The sequence below is a fragment of the Trachypithecus francoisi genome, unplaced genomic scaffold, assembly GCF_009764315.1.
Source record: "Trachypithecus francoisi isolate TF-2019V2 unplaced genomic scaffold, Tfra_2.0 Lachesis_group6, whole genome shotgun sequence".
NCBI classification, from domain to species: domain Eukaryota; kingdom Metazoa; phylum Chordata; class Mammalia; order Primates; family Cercopithecidae; genus Trachypithecus; species Trachypithecus francoisi.
Genome location: NW_022681471.1, coordinates 69156012 through 69171660, shown reverse-complemented (window position 1 = coordinate 69171660; position 15649 = coordinate 69156012). Strand labels below are relative to the sequence as shown.

The window sequence follows — 15649 nt, the reverse complement described above, 5'->3', positions numbered from 1 at the left end:
TATTTTTAATGTTGACGTGAAGTATGTATACAATTGTTAAGAGTACACTCACTGAGCTTTAATATGTATAACCCCTTGTTCTCTTTCGATAAACTATAAAATCTTTCCCAACGTCCTAATACACTCTTGAAGGATATCATAAATAGTGTGTTTGAGGGCTAGAGGAATGGCCCAAATACTGTGATGAGGTTCATAGGATTTGGGGCTATTTGGAAGACCCTTACAAGGAATATAGCACAACTTTTCTATCTGTTGATTGTCTCTGTAGCATCCTCACAAAATACACTATTGGCTTGCAGGTTTTCAGAGATTGGCATTCACCAGTTCTGGAGGTGTTACTGTTCCATCTTTGGACAGCTCAGAGTATTTAGACATCTTTATTTATTAGAGCTACACACAACAAGACTATTCATCAACTTCCCCCATTGCAGACAGCCCTTTAAGTTGTAAAGAGCCCTTCCCCAGGTCTTTTATTTTCTTTTCCATAATATGTCCTGGTCCCTTTAACTGCTTGTCACTAGTGATGATTTGGAGGGCCCCCACCAGCCTGCTAATTAGAAGGCTTTATCAAAGTCCTCTTTAAATGGCATTGCCCTCAAGCCAAGGACAGACTCCTGTTTAGTGGGGGGTGCTCTTCAAATTAGAGGGGGTTGAGCACTTTTCTTTGACCCTTTCTTCTGATACTAACCTTGTATGAATCAGACTTTTCCCCCTTTATATCAGATTCTGGTTCTGCCCGGTATACGCCTTTGGCTCCTTTCCTGCAGACAGGCTCAGTGCTTCTTTGATGATTTTATGCTGCCATCTTGTGGCTAAATCGACAGTGCCGGCTTTTGTTGGGTCCTAATTTAGCAGGGGAGAGGATGTACAGATTCCTAGAACTGGAGTAATCTGAATCTTTAAAAAGAGGACCTGATTTCTTCCTATTGTGTGCCACGTGATTGGGAGCCCAAAGAAGAGGATGCTAACACAGCATGTGGCATGGCCACATTTATGCCTGAAACATCCCCATCAGAGCCCAACTCTCACTAGCTAATTGACTTTGAGCGTCACTTTTCCGCCTAGTGTCTCAGTTTCCATACTTCTGATCCTAACAGGTTTAGAAAATGGAGCCAAGCAGTAGTGAAGGTGAGGCCAGGTCGGGAAGAGAGGAAGTAAAGTGATTGAAAGCTAGTGAGGGCAGGGGCGTAAGTAAAACCTGAAGGTAATAAATGGCAGAAGAGGGCAGGACTGCTCTAGGGCAAAGGCCTAGGCTAATATTTTTCAGAAGTTCCTTCAATGTAAACAGTTTGATTAAAATATATTACAGGCCGGGCGCGGTGGCTCAAGCCTGTAATCCCAGCACTTTGGGAGGCCGAGACGGGAGGATCACGAGGTCAGGAGATCGAGACCATCCTGGCTAACACTGTGAAACCCCGTCTCTACTAAAAAAAAAAATACAAAAAACTAGCCGGGCGAGGTGGCGGGCGCCTGTAGTCCCAGCTACTCGGAGCTGAGGCAGGAGAATGGCGTGAACCCGGAGGCGGAGCTTGCAGTGAGCTGAGATCCGGCCACTGCACTCCAGCCCGGCGACATAGCGAGACTCCGTCTCAAAAAAAAAAAAAAAAAAAAAAAAATAATTACAAATAAATGGGCCCATGTGAGGTGTAGTGATTTATCAATGAAAATTTAGAATACCAGGTGGAGAAGAGATGCTTACATATTTGTTTATTCAACAGTTCACATACCAATTTTTATAATGTCCTTGCACCATATCTTCCTGTTTAGGTCCAGAAATCATCTCTTTATGTTTATTGTTAAATGCACCATTCCTGCTAATTTCATATCTCCCTCCATGAGAAAAACATAGCAACACTGTACTACTTCCATTGCAATCGCACTCTGGAACTTCTTTGTGTTGAAACTATAAATTTCTTGCTTTTGCAGTTTCTTTAGCCTAAGGGTCAACAGTGACTTAGGTAGGCCACAGCTCTGAACATGTCCTGTGTCCAATGTGAGTGTCATCCCATAACGGCACATCAGCACCATTTTGCATGCCTAACCTTAAGAATTACCATTTAAAAAAATCCAGTGACAACCAATGAGAGTGATCGGCTAGCGTGACTGCCCACCTGGAACCAGGGCCTGGTCACAGAAACCCAGGGCAACCAGTTTATAAATTGTCTTTTTGCCTTTTATTTTAAAAGGTATTTTGTGAAACAAAAGGTTTTAATTTCAGAGTCAATTTATCAATCTTTTATAGTTGATGCTACTTGAGTCTTTAGAAAATTTTTCCCCAACCAAATTTCTTTTTTCTTTTTTGAGATGGAGTCTTGCTCTGTCGCCTGGACTAGAGTGCAGTGACACAATCTCAACTCACTGCAACCTCCGCCTCTCGGGTTCAAGTGATTCTCCTGCCTCAGCCTCCCGAGTAGCTGGGATTATAGGTGCCTGCCACCATGCCTGGCTAATTTTTGTATTTATGGTAGAGACGGGGTTTCGCCATGTTGGCCAGGCTGGTCTCAAACTTCTGACCTCAGGTGATCCACCCACCTCGGCCTCCCAAAGTGCTGGAATTACAGGCGTGAGCCACCGTGCCTGGCCAACCAAATTTCTTAAAAGTATAAAACATTTCCACACTTGCAGAAACTTCTAGTAGATAAAGATGTATTAGAGGTTTGGTAATCCAGTCTTTCTGAGAGCTGCTTCATAGGTGTCACTGTAGGTAGTTTCACTTTTTGTTAAGCATTGTTTTCTCAAAGGTACCATTGTATTGTACCACTTTACAATACAATAACCCTCATTTGGAATGACAAGTCAGATTACTTTTTTTGTTTGATCCAAGGACACTTAGAAGATGGAAGGTATTTCTTAAGGAAGAAAATTTGCATACTTTATTATTTATCTGGAAACTGAAGAGCAAGCTTACTTGATAGATTTGGGTTGATGGTTACACTTTCCAGTTCAGCCGCTGGGAGGGTAATGTATCCTTTGACTTTCTAGAAGTTGCTCTATAATGCTTAAGTTGCCATTGTCTCCTGTCTGGTTCTCTGTTGTTTCTCGAATAATATAGAAGAGTTTATGAGATTAATTGCTTCCTACTGAAATAGCCAGGTTTCTGAGGGCAGCTTTGGCTTTTATACGAGCTTTTTTTCCTACCACTTACCAGTTACTGACAGAGGGTCAACTTCACTACTGTGCCATTATGGTTGGTCCAATGTTGGGTTCCTCAGATTCGTGGAGGAAATAGGAAAATAGTAAAGATTAAGGAGTCATAGTTTAAAAATTACAAACAGATCACAAACAGTACTCTTTCTTGATTATTAGGAACCAAATAGCCATTCTATGAAATGTCTTTCTTTCCTTTTTCTCTCTTGCTCACCAATTGACTCATAAGCACTTTTGTTCTCTTATGGTTGAGAGCCATACAAGGTAAGGTGTTGGAGTAAAAAATACATTGACTCTGAATCATGGTGTGTGATCTCAGGCACATGATGTAACCTCTATAGAACTCTATTATAATGTATAAAACAGGAATAATCGTTTATTATTATCTATGTAATACATATTCCATTATCTATTACATTGGATAACAGAATGGGAAGTCCTTTGAAGATGGTACTAACCTCAATGTATTACTCCTTTCTAGCTTCTTGGTTCAAAAGTTTGGTGGAGGAGTTACAAATTCTGGTTTGAATGATACATTTGGATACTTTATCACACATCAGAGCTCTCCCTATCCTCTCCCCCAATCTCAAAACCTAACTGAATTAACATCTTCACATTTATTATGTAGTTTATGGAGGATTTTAGCATTAATTATTGCTTGATTTACTCAATGTCCCCATGTTATAGATGAGAACTGGAAAACCCATTGAAGTTGTGACTCCTGGTCTAGAAATGAAGTCTACTTCCAGTTAATGTTCTTTCTGGTATATCTTTGCTTTCTTGAAATTTCCCTTTTTTGTCCTTACTGGGTAAATTTTGAACCAACCAAATCACAAAGATGTCGGGCTTTCAATCTTCTAGGCCACGCCTCTTATGTTCTCTCCGCCCTCAGCCCCCCCTCACTTCTTAAAGCGCTGCAATTCGCTGCTGCAGCCATATTTCTTCCTCTCTCGGGGCTGGAAGCTTCCTGACTGAAGATCTCTCTGCACTTGGGGTTCTTTCTAGAACATTTTCTAGTCCCCCAATACCCCTTATGGCGTATTTCTTTAAAAAATCACCTAAATTCCATAAAATATTTTTTAAAATTCTATACTTTCTCCTAGTGTTTTCTTGACACGTCCTCCATATTTTTTTAAAAAAAATATTTGGAATATTTTGAGGCAATTTTTAATTTTTAAGGAATTTTTTTTGGAATCATTTTTGGTTGACATCTTTGATTTTGTGGATCAGTTTTCCACTCTTCCACTTTCTTTTCTATATGTTGCCCATCGGGGCTGCGGATACCTGGTTTTATTATTTTTCTTTGCCCAACGGGGCTGTGGATACCTACCTTTTAATTCCTTTTTATTCGCCCATCGGGGCCGCGGATACCTGCTTTTTATTTTTTTTTTTTCCTTAGCCCATCGGGGCATCGGATACCTGCTGATTCCCTTCCCCTCTGACCCCCCAACACTCTGGCCCATCGGGGTGACGGATACCTGCTTTTTAAAAATTTTCTTTTTTTTGGCCCATCGGGGCTTCGGATACCTGCTTTTATTTTTTATTTTTCCTTGCCCATCGGGGCCTCGGATACCTGCTTTAATTTTTGTTTTTCTGGCCCATCGGGGCCGCGGATACCTGCTTTGATTTTTTTTTTCATCGCCCGTCGTTGCTTTTTATGGATGAAAAAATGTTGGTTTTGTGGGTTGTTGCACTCTCTGGAATATCTACACTTTTTTTGCTGCTGATCATTTGGTGGTGTGTGAGTGTACCTATGGCTTTGGCAGGGATGACTCTGCAGTTAAGCTAAGGGCGTGGAGGAAAAGTGGCCGCCATTTTAGACTTGCCTGCATAACTCAGCTTAGGGCTAGTCGTTTGTGCTAAGTTTAAACTAGGGAGGCAAGATGGATGATAGGTCAGGCAGAGGAAGTCATGTGCATTGCATGAGCTAAACCTATCTGAATGAGTTGATTTGGGGCTTGTTACAAGCTTTGCGTGATTGTTGTATCGGGAGGCAGTAAGACAGAATCGTCTTTCGTCAGTACAAGGCACTAGTTGAAAATGAAAGGTTAGAAAAGACTAAGGTGCAAGGCTTAAAATGGCGATTTTGACATTGCGGCATTGCTCAGCATGGCGGGCTGTGCTTTGTTAGGTTGTCCAAAATGGCGGATCCAGTTCTGTCGCAGTGTTCAAGTGGCGGGAAGGCCACATCATGATGGGCGAGGCTTTGTTAAGTGGTTAGCATGGTGGTGGACATGTGCGGTCACACAGGAAAAGATGGCGGCTGAAGGTCTTGCCGCAGTGTAAAACATGGCGGGCCTCTTTGTCTTTGCTGTGTGCTTTTCATGCTGGGTTTTGCCGCAGGGACAATATGGCAGGCGTTGTCATGTGTATATCATGGCTTTTGTCACGTGGACATCATGGCGGGCTTTTGCTCGGTGCAATCTTGGCGGGCTTGCCGCATTGTTAAAGATGGCGGGTTTTGCCGCCTAGTGCCATGCAGAGCGGGAGAGAAAGTGGGATGGACAGTACTGGATTGTCGCATAACCCAACCAATTAGAAATGGGGGTGGAATTGATCACAGCCAATTAGAGCAGAAGATGGAATTAGACTGATGACACACTGTCCAGCTACTCAGCGAGGACTTGGGTGAATTAGTATAGCACTTCGCAGCTGTCTTTAGCCAGTAAAAGAAAGAAGTGGAGGGGCCACGTGTATGTCTCCCAGTGGGCGGTACACCAGGTGTTTTCAAGGTCTTTTCAAGGACATTTGGCCTTTCCACCTCTGTCCCCTCTGATTTGTCACCTCCTGTCCAGTGCTGCCTCTTGCAGTGCTGGATATCTGGCTGTGTGGTCTGAACCTCACTCCATCCCTCTGTATTGGTGCCTCACCTAAGGCTAAGTATACTTCCGCCCACCCCCCCTCCCCCCACTCCCCCAACTCCCCCAACTCCCTACCCCCCACCGCCCCACCCCCTCTGGTCTGCCCTGCACTGCACTGTGGCCATGCGCAGTGCTCCAGGCCTGCTTGGTGTGGACATGGTGGTGACCCGTGTCAAGGACCAGAATGGATCACAGATGATCGTTGGCCAACAGGTGGCAGAAGAGGAATTCCTGCCTTCCTCAAGAGGAACACCTACCCCTTGGCTTATGCTGGGTCGGATTTTGATTTATATTTATCTTTTGGATGTCAGTCATACAGTCTGATTTTGTGGTTTGCTAGTGTTTGAATTTAAGTCTTAAGTGACTGTTACAGAAATGTATTAAGAGGCTTTATTTGTAGAATTCATTTTAATTACATTTAATGAGTTTTTATTTTGAGTTCCTTAAAATTCCTTAAAGTTTTTACTTTCTCTTTACAAATTCCTTAACCTTTTGGCAGTAGATAGTCAAAGTCAAATCATTTCTAATTTTTAAAAAATGTGCTGATTATTGTCTTTGAAATTGACTTAACTACTTTCCTTTGGATTTTGAAGAGTCTGTAGCACAGAAATAGTTAAAAATTTAACTTCATGATCTAATGTAAAAAAGAGTGTTTGAAGGTTTACACAGGTCCAGCCTTGCTTTGTTCCCATCCTTGATGCTGCACTAATTGAATAATCACCTACTTATCAGGCAGGAAACTTGAATTGCTGTGGTCTGGTGTCCTCTATTCAGACTTATATGGGAGTATTAATGTCCGCATTTCAATTTTTTGTTGTATTCTGCCTGCCTAGCATCCAGTTCCTCCCCAGCCCTGCTCCCAGCAAACCCCCCTAGTCTAGCCCCAGCCCTTCTCCACCCCACCCCAGCCCTGCCCCAGCCCTGCCCCAGCCCCAGCCCGACCCCAGCCCCAGCTCCAGCCCCCTAAGCCCTAGACCTAGCCCCAGTCCCAGTCCTAGTTCCTCAGTCCCGCCCAGCTTCTCTGGAAAGTCACTCTAATTTTCATTGATTCAGTGCTCAAAATAAGTTGTCCATTGCTTATCCTATTATACTGGGATATTCTGTTTATCCTTGGCATCGCTGATCTTCAGTACTGACCCCTTGACCATTTTCAGTTAATGCATACAATCCCATTTGTCGGTGATCTCAGAACGGAATTTCTTTACTCAGTACGTTGAAGTTAGGGAATGTCAATTGAGAGCCTTCTATCAGAGCATTATTGCCCACAGTTTGAGTTACTAATCATTTTCCCAATCCCCTGCCCTTAAAGGAGAAACCATTTCTCTGTCATTGCTTCTGTAGTCACAGTCCCAATTTTGAGTAGTGACCTTTTATTGTGTACTGTGTTGGCCACCTAAAACTCTTTGCATTGAGTAAAATTCTAATTGCCAATAATCCTACCCATTGGATTAGACAGAACTCTAAACCCCATTTGCATTCAGCAGGGGGTCTCAGACAACCCGTCTTTTGTTGGACAGTTAAAATGCTCAGTCCCAATTGTCATAGCTTTGCGTATTAAACAAAGGCACCCTACTGCGCTTTTTGCTGTGCTTCTGGAGAATCCTGCTGTTCTTGGACGATTAAAGAACAAAGTAGTAATTGCTAATTGTCTCACCCATTAATCTTGAAGGCTACCAGTCGCCCTTGCATTTGCCTTGAGGCAGTGCTGACTACCTGAGATTAAGAGTTTCTTAAATTATTGAATAAAATCCCAATTATCCATAGTTCTGTTAGTTACAATATGGGCTTTGCAAACATCTTTGCGTAACAGCAGAGGGACTCATTCTTAGAGCCCCTTCCCTTGGAATATTAATGATACAATAGTAATTATTCATGGTTCTGCCTAACAAGAGAGACTCACTTATATGTATGCCCTTATCATTGCTCGTAGGTAGTGTGAACTGCCTACCACCTGGCATTAATATGTAAAACACTAATTGCCTATGGTCCCACTCGTTAGTCTAGGATATCTCCTTTGCCATTGCTGCTGAGTTCTGACTACCCAAGTTCTCTTCTCTTAAACAGTTGATATGCATAATTGCATATATTCATGGTTCTGTGCAATAAAAATGGATTCCCACCCCATCCCACCTTCTGTGGGATATTGCTAACGAGTGCAGATTATTCAATAACAGCCCTTGGACAGTTAATTTGCACAGTTGCAGTTGTCCAAAGTCCTGTCCATTAGAAAGGGACTCTGTATCCTATTTGCATGTTACAATGTGGGCTGATCACCCAAGGACTCTTCTTGTGCATTGATGTTCATAATTGTGTTTGTCCACGATCTTGTGCACTAACCCTGCCACTCCCTTTGTATTCCAGCAGGGGACCCTTACTACTTAAGACCTCTGTACTAGGACAGTTTATGTGCACAATCCTAAGTGATTAGAACTGAGTCTTTTATATCATGGTCCCTGCATCATCTTTGCTTTACATCAAGAGGGTGCTGGTTACCTAATGCCCCTCCTCCAGAAATTATTGATGTGCAAAATGCAATTTCCCTGTCTGCTGTTAGTCTGGGGTCTCATCCCCTCATATTCCTTTTGTTTTACAGCAGGGGGTACTTGGGACTGTTAATGCGCATAATTGCAATCATGGTCTTTTCCATTAAATTAAGATCCCGACCCTCTTAGCATTACAGTAGAGGGTGCTAATCACAAAGACTTTTCTTTTGTACTGTTAATGTGCTACTTGCATTTGTCCCTCTTCCTGTGCACTAAAGACCCCACTTACTTCCCTTGTGCTCAGGAGTGGATGACCTCTACTCAAGACCTTTGCACTAGGATAGTTAATGTGAACCATGGCAGTTCATCACAGCAATGTCTTTCAGATCAGATCCATTGTACCCTCCTTGTTTTACAGCAAGGGATATTAATTACCCATGTTACCTTTTCCTGGGACTATGAATGTGCAAAATTCCGATGTTAGTGGTCTCTCCCTTTAAACCAATGTTCTACCCCTTTTATATTATATAAAGGGATGGTGGCAACCCAAAGTCCTTCTCTTGGGACTCTTAATGTGTATATTTCTAATTGTCCACGACTCTTAATGTGCATATTTTCAATTGTCTGTGGTACCTCGCAGTAAGCTAATATCTTGACTTCTCAGTATCATAGCAGGGGGTACTGATTTCCTGAAGTCTTTCTTGAACTTCCAGTGTGCAAAATTGCCCTGAGGCCGGGTGTGGTGGCTCACACCTGTAATCCCAGCACTTTGGGAGGCTGAGGTGGAAGGATTCCTTAAGGCCAGGAGTTTGAGACCAGCCTGGCCAACATGAAAGAAAAATAAAACAGTTGCCCTGGAATCCCATCCCCCTCATCCCTCCTTGGCATAGCGCAGGAATGCTAGCTAGCTAGTGCTACTTCTCCTATACTGCTTAAATGCGCATAATTAACAGTAGTTGATGTGCCTCTATGTTAGAGTGGAATTCCCGCTTCCTTGCTCCATTTGCATTACTGCAGGAGCTTCTAACTAGCCTGAATTCATTCTCTTGGACTGTTAATGTGCATACTTATATTTGCTCCTGTACCTTTTTACCATGTAAGGACCCCACCCACTCTATTTACATCCCAGCAGGAAGTACCTACTACTTAAGACCCTTTGACTAGTAAAGTTAGCATGCATAATCTTAGTTGTTATATACACATTTTCATTTGTACACAGCTGTGCCTTTTATCAGGACTCCTGTACTTATCAAAGCAGAGAGTGCTAACCAACATTAAGTCCTTCTTCGGACTGTAGATGCATGTATTTGCAGTTATCAGTGGTCCTTCAATTAGACTTGGGTTTCTGACCTTTCACACCCTCTTTGCTTTATTGCATGGGGTACTATTCACTTAAGGCCTCTTTCTCAAACTGTTAATGTGCCTAATGACAATTACATTAGGATCCTTCCTTTTGAAGGACAGCATGGTTGGTGACACCTAAGGCCCCATTTCTTGGCCTCTCAATATGTGTGACTGTATTTGTCCAGGTTGCTATGCACTAGTGAAGGGAAGTGCTCCCCTCATCACCACTTTTCCCTTCCAGCAGGAAGTGCCCACCCCATAAGACCCTTTTATTTGGAGAGTCTAGGTGCACAATTGTAAGTGACCACAAACATGCCTCTTGGACATTAATGTGCGTAATTGCACACTGCTCATTCCATGTGAATAAGGTCCTACTCTCTGACCCCTTTTGCACTACAGAAGGGGTGCTGATAACCAAGTTCCCTTTTCGTGCCATGTTATGTGTGATTATAATTGTCTGGGATCCTATGCACTAGAAAAGGAGGGTCCTCTCCACATACCTCAGTCTCACCTTTCCCTTCCAGCAGGGAGTGCCCACTCCATAAGACTCTCAAATTTGGACAGTCAAGGTGTGTAATTGTTAAGTGAACACAACCATGCACCTTAGACATGGATGTGCATAACTACACACAGCTCATCCTATCTGAATAAAATCCTACTCTCAGACCCCTTTTGCAGTACAGCAGGGGTGCTGATCACCAAGGCCCCCTTTCCTGGCCTGGTATGCGTGCGATTATGTTTGTCTTGGTTCCTGTGTACTAGATGTGGAAGCCTCCCCCGCCACACCCCACCCCAATCTTTCTTTCCCTCCGGCAGGGAGTCCCTGTTCCGTAAGACCCTTACATTTGGACAATCAAGGTGCACAATTGTAAGTGACCACAGGCATGCACCTTGGACATTAATGTACATAACTGTACGTGGCCCATTTCATCTGAATAAGGCCCTACCCTCAGATCCCTTTTGCAGTGCAGCAGGGGTGCTGATCACCAGGGCCCCTTTTCCTGGCCTGTTACGTATGTGATTATATTTGTCTGGGTTCCTGTGTGTTAGACATGGAAGCCTCCCCTGCCACACCCCACCCCCAATCTTCCTTTCCCTTCCGGCAGGGAGTGCCCCTTTCATAAGACGCTTACATTTGGGCAATCAAGGTGCACAGTTGTAAGTGACCACAGGCACGCACCTTGGACATTAATGTGCGTAATTGCACATTGCCCATCCCATCTGAATAAGGTCCTACTGTCAGACCTCTTTTGCAGTACAGCAGGGGTGCTGATCACCAAGGCCCCTTTTCCTGGCCTGTTTTGTGGGTGATTATATTTGTCTGGGTTCCTGTGTATTAGACAAGGAAGCCTTTCCCCCACTCCGCCCCCACTCCCAGTCTTCCTTTCCCTTCCAGCAGGGAGTACCCTCTCCATAAGACCATTACATTTGGACAATCAAGGTGCACAATTGTAAGTGACTACAGCCATGCACCTTGGACATTAATGTGCATAACTGCACATGGCCCATCCCATCTGAATAAGGTCCTACTCTCAGATGCCTTTTGCAGTACAGCAGGGGTGCTAAATCACCAGGGCCCTTTTTTCCTGGCCTGTTACGTGTGATTATATTTGTCCCGGTTTCTGTGTAATAGACACGAAAGCCTCCCCTGCCACACCCCACCTCCAATCTTCGTTTCCCTTCCAGCAGGGAGTGTCCACTCCATATACCCTTACATTTGGACAATCAAGGTGCACAATTGTAAGTGACCACAGGCACGCACTTTGGACACTAATGTGCGTAACTGCACATGGCCCATCCCATCTGAATAAGGTCCTACTCTCAGATCCTTTTCACAGTACAGCAGGGGTGCTGATCACCAGGGCCCCTTTTCCTGGCCTGTTATGTGTGTGATTATATTTCTTCCAGTTCCTGTGTAATAGACATGGAAACCTCCCCTGCCACACTCCACCCCCAATCTTCCTTTACCTTCCGGCAGGGAGTGCCTGCTCCATAAGACCCTTACATTTGGACAATCAAGGTGCACAATTGTAAGTGACCACAACCATGCACCTTGGACATAAATGTGTGTAACTGCACATGGCCCATCCCATCTGAATAAGGTTCTACTCTCAGACCCCTTTTGCAGTACAGTAGGGGTGCTGATAACCAAGGCCCCTTTTCCTGGCCTGTTAATGTACGTGATTATATTTGTCTGGGTTCCAGTGTATAAGACATGGAAGCCTCCCCTGCCCCACCCCACCCCCAATCTTTTCCTTCTGGCAGGGAGTGCCTGCTCCATAAGAACCTTACATTTGGACAGTCAAGGTGCACAATTGTAAGTGACCACAGCCATGCACCTTGGACAATAATGTGTGTAACTGCACACGGCCTATCTCATCTGAATAAGGTCCTACTCTTAGACCCCTTTTGCAGTACAGCAGGGGTGCTGATAACCAAGGCCCATTTTCTTGGCCTGTTATGTGTGTGGTTATATTTGTCCGGGTTTCTGTGTACTAGACAAGGAAGCCTCCTCTGCCCCACCCTACCTACCTGTAATCTTCCTTTTCCTACCAGCAGGGAGTGCTCACTCCATAAGACCCTTACATTTGGACAATCAAGGTGCACAATTGTAGGTGACCACAACCATGCATCTTGGAAATTGACGTGCATAACTGCACACGGCTTACCCTATTTGAATACGGTCCTACTCTCAGACCCCCTTTGCAGTATAGCTGGGGTGCTGATCACTAAGGCCTCTTTTCTTGGCTTGTCTGTATTCTTGTGCACTAGCTAAGGACACCTTCTCATGGACTCCCTTTGCTTTTCAAGAAGGAGTACCTACTACTTTAAGATTCTTATATTTGTCCAAAGTACATGGTTTTAATGGACCACAACAGTGTCCCTTGGACGTTAATGTATATAATCACCACATGGTTCATCCTAATTAAACAAGGTCCTACCCTCTCACCCTCCATTTGCAGTATACCAGGGTTGCTGACCCCTAAGTCCCATTTTCCTGGCTTATTGACATGCATGATTGCATTTATGTGGGTTCTTGTGCCCTAGACAAGGATGCCCCACCTCTTTTCAATAGTGGGTGCCCACTCCTTATGATCTTTACATTTGAACAGTTAATGGGAATAATTGCAGTTGTCCACAACCGTATCACTTCTAGGACCATTGCACCTCTTTTGCATTACTGTGGGATATAATGCTTGCCTGCAAGGCCCCTTCTGGTGGACTATCAACATACATAATTGAAATTTTCTTTTGTCTTTGTCAGTAGATTGAAGTCATACCCCATCACCTTTCCTTTGTAGTACAGCAGGGTGTCCTGATCACCAAAGTCCTGTTATTTTGGACTGTTAATATGCGCAATTACATTTGCTCCTGGTCTGTGCACTAGATAAGGATCCTGCCTACTTTCTTAGCGTTTTTAGCAGGTAGTGCCCACTACTCAAGACTCTTTCACTTGGAATGTTCATGTGCACAAACACAATTCTCTAAGCATGTTCCTGTACCACCTTTGCTTTAGAGCAGGGGGATGATAATCACTTAGTGCCCCTTCTCTTGGACTTAATATGCATTAATGCAATTGTCCACCTCTTCTTTTAGACTAAGACTTGATCTCCACATACTCCCCTTGCATCAGGGCATATTAATTATGAATAAACCCTTTTCTTTTAATATTAATGTCACAATTTTATTTGTGGACCTGTGTAGTAGAAAAAGACTCTATGTTCCTTCTACTACCCTTTGGATTGCTGCTGAAAAGTGCTAACTGCTCATAATCTCAGCTCTTGGACAATTAATATGCATTAATAACAGTTATCAAGGGCACTGATCATTAGATAAGATTCCTGCCTCCTCGTGCATACATCAGGGGTACTGACCCACTAAGGCCCCTTGGACTGTTAATGTGAATATTTGCAATTATACGTGTCTCCTTCTGTTAGAATGGGACATTATGCCTTAGTATCCCCTTTGCTTTACTGCAGGGGCTGCCAACTACTCAGAACTTCTCCTGGGACTGTTAACAGGCACAATGGCAGTTATCAATGGTTTTTTCCCTCACTGATCTTGTTAAGCAAGCACTGCACCCCACTCTTAGTTTCCCATGGCATAATAAAGTATAAGCATTGGAATATTCCATGCACTTGTCCATCAAACAGTGGACCATACTCCCACCCCTTCTGCATTGCACCAGTGTGTAAAATCACAGGTAGCCATGGTGTCATGCTTTATGTATGAGTCTTCCCTCTCTGCCCCTTGTGTGCCCTTGGCCCCTTTTTACAGACTATTGCTCACAATCTTAGGTATCCATATATCCAGATATTAGATAAGATTGTGCTCTCTCCCTCCTCCCTTCCCCCTGCCCTGCCCCATTTGCCTCTTTGCTGGGTAATGTTGACTGGACAAGGCCCTTTCTCTTGGATTTAAAAAATACTCAGTTGCACTTTCCTTGGTCCCATCCATTATACATGAACCCCTCTACTTCCTTTTGTATTGCTTCTGAGTATGCTGACTACCCAAGCCCCTTCTGTGTTATTAATGAACACAGTACTGATTGTCCCATTTTTCAGCCCATCAGTCCAAGATCTCCCTACCACTTTGGTGTGTTTGTGCAGTGTTGACTATGAAAAGCAGGCCTCAACTAGGTGATAAGCCTTCATTCATTTTCTTTCATTTATTAATGATCCCAGTTTCAATTATTGTCAGATTCTAGGGACAAGAACCATTCTTGCCCACCTCTGTTACTGCTTTACTGTGCGAAATACTCAAGGCAAGTCAGACCCAGGGAGCTGGATTGCCATCCTTTATTTTGTGTTTCCAGTATACACTATCAAATTGTCTCCCCAGGAAGGAAGGTTGGCACTTTCTCTGCATTCTTCTTTCCAGAGCCGATTGCCTGGTTAAGAATCTCTTGTTGTTCCCTTTGTATATTGTTATTGTAAAGTGCCAAATGCCAGGATACAGACAGAAAAATTGCTGTTATTATTATTTAAAAAAAATTTTTAAGAAAGACATCTGGATTGTAGACTGGACTCAGTAACCTGGTCATTTTTTTGAAGCCAAAAAATCCATTTATACTATGTGCCTGATGACCAGTGTCTCATTTTAACTGAGGGTGGTGGGTCTGTGGATAGAACACTGACTCTTGCTACTTTAATATTATCAAAGGCGTTCTAGAGTGGAACTCTTAAGACCAGTATCTTTGTGTGGGCTTTACCAGGATTCATTTTTAGAAAAACTACCTAAATTTTATAATCCTTAAATTTTTTCATCTGGAGCACCTGCCCCTACTTATTTCAAGAAGATTGCAGTAAAACGATTAAATGAGGGAACATATGCAGAGGTGCTTTTAAAAAGCATATGCCATCTTTTTTTTATTAATTTGTCTATCATAAATGAAGCATTTAATTATACTAATAATTTGAAGTAGTTCGAAGTACCACACTGAGGTGAGGACTTAAAAATGATAAGACCAGTTCCCTATTTTATAAGAAAAATAAGCCAAAATTAAATATTCTTTTGGATATAAATTTCAACAGTGAGATAGCTGCCTAGTGGAAATGAATAATATCCCAGCCACTAGTGTACAGGGTGTTTTGTGGCAAAGGAGTATGTAACATGGAACTGCTCAAGCAAATAACTAGTTATCACAACAGCAGTTCTTTGTAATAACTGAAAAAGAATATTGTTTCTCTGAGAAGGATGTCAAAAGATCGGCCCAGCTCAGGGAGCAGTTTGCCCTACTAGCTCCTCGGACAGCTGTAAGAAGAGTCTCTGGCTCTTTAGAATACTGTAAGTACTACTTTGTAGCTATTAAGT

General features: G+C 43.2%; 1 long non-coding RNA gene across 2 annotated transcripts in view; it reads left to right on the top strand.

Moving 5' to 3' along the window:
* Positions 1 to 4078: 4078 nt before the first annotated feature.
* LOC117078247 overlaps positions 4079 to 15649 on the top strand; it is a 32996-nt gene continuing 21425 nt past the window's right edge. The window contains exon 1 of one of the 2 annotated variants that reach the window (XR_004434954.1): positions 4079 to 15622. This is a non-coding gene — a long non-coding RNA (uncharacterized LOC117078247). The remainder of the gene's footprint in view (positions 15623 to 15649) is intronic. The other variant, XR_004434953.1, reaches the window with a different exon arrangement.